This window comes from Capricornis sumatraensis, chromosome 1 (assembly GCF_032405125.1).
Source record: "Capricornis sumatraensis isolate serow.1 chromosome 1, serow.2, whole genome shotgun sequence".
NCBI classification, from domain to species: Eukaryota; Metazoa; Chordata; class Mammalia; order Artiodactyla; family Bovidae; genus Capricornis; species Capricornis sumatraensis.
The window spans coordinates 38,850,339-38,852,267 of NC_091069.1; positions in this window are offsets into that span (position 1 = coordinate 38,850,339).

Sequence of the window (1,929 nt, forward strand, 5' to 3'; positions counted from 1 at the left end):
AACTTGAGGATTAATAAAATATGTCCTTTCTTCAGAGAATGATATATAAATATTGCATGTTTGCTTTACCTCATATGAGTTATTTATAACATCCTGAATCATCTTCTGTACACGTGGATTTTATCCAGGGATATTTTTATTTTTGTTCTTCATTTCTCATGGTTCCTTCTTTGCATAATGTGTGAAGCAGTTTAAAATACATTCCCTACCCCCAATCTGATTTATTTGCTCTTTACATACAGAAGTAAATAGGGAGAATCTTAAGATATTTTAAAATGGTTTCACTTTTTATGAGATGTTTTGAACTATTTTTACTGAACTTTTACCTTGTTAAACAGTAAACAATTTTAGTTTTTAAATGATATCTAGTGACTCCCCTGGTGGTCCAGTGATTAAGAATCCACCTTGCAATGTAGGGGATGCAGTTGGATACCTGATCAGGGAACTAAGACCCCACTTGCCACAGAGCACTTGAGCCTGCATGCCACAGTGAAAGTTCCCAAGTCCTGTGACCAAGACCCGATACAGCCAAATAAATAACATATTTTTAAAATGGTATCTGTCTAGTAGCTCCCAACGTAGTGTCATGTAACTTCCCCCTGAAAGACCAAAAAAAAAAATCGTAATGCTGAAAACTGATAAAGAACTAAGTCCTAGAATGTAGACAGAATTTCTATTGATTACAAGAGAGCAGGCTGAATTGAAAAAAACTGCCTTAGTGTGCCATGCCAGAAATTTCGACAGTTATCTTTCTATTAACATAATGCAAAGAGCCAACTCATCGGAAAAGACCCTGATGCTGGGAAAGATTGAAGGCAAAAGGAGAAGGGGGCAGCAGAGAATGAGATGGTTAGACAGCATCACCAACTCAATGGACATGAATTTGAGCAAACTCCGGGAGATAGTGAAGGACAGGGAAGCCTGGTGTGCTGCAGTCCATGTTGGTTGCAATGAGTCAGACACAACTTAGCAACTGAACAACAACAACTTTCTACCATAGGGGTAACTTTTTTCAGATGACCCAAATAGCAAATGACACGTCTCTCTTGTTTTTGATGGTATTTCCCTGGTGGCTCAGATGGTAAAGAATCTGCCTGCAATGAGGGAGACCTGGGTTTATTCCTGAGTTGGGAAGATGCCCTGGAGAAGGGAACAGCTACCCACTCCAGTATTCTTGCCCATTCTTGCCCCATTCTTGTCCATGGGGTCGCAGAGACAGAGAGGACTGAGTGACTTCACTTTCACCTTCTTATTTTTCTATAGATATTCGGAGACAGCAGTTCATAGATAGTATCAGGAAAGGAAACATAAGTACATTGGATCTTTGGAACTTTCTCCCCCAAAAGTATGGAAATTAACATAGGGATGGAAACAAACAAAACTCCAGCAGTTGTGAGTGCTGGAAAGGCAAGTTTTTATTTTTGTTCTTTTGGTTCACAGAACTGGGCATTGCTGTTGGAGAATTTGTTTCCTGAGCCATTATAGATGAATTTAGGTTAGATTTACTTTGGAAATTACTTTGTAAGCTAGGCACAGTAACCTGCCCTTTAGCTGAAGCTACAGGAAATTGAGATTGTGGAGGAGACGTAGTTAATCAGTCTCGGGTCTGGCCACAAAATAAGTGGCTGAGTAGGGGTGGGAGATTCAGTTACTGGAACATAGGAACTCACAGAACTGAGAGGCCAAGTTACTGGAAAGATTCTCTACAAAACAGAGCAGCCATGAAGAACAAGGAGGAGAGGTGGAGAACATTCTCAGCACACAAAGTGTTGTAATCAGAATCTGGAAGCTGTGAAATGTATTTGGGAACTGCAGGAGGCTAAGTAGGACTTGAATGTGAAGTGGAAAGCCTTAGCTGGAATGGGGCAGAGGTAGGCAGTGCTTTGTGTGGACAAGGCTGTAGAAGTTCTTGGCTGCCCACCCTTCTTT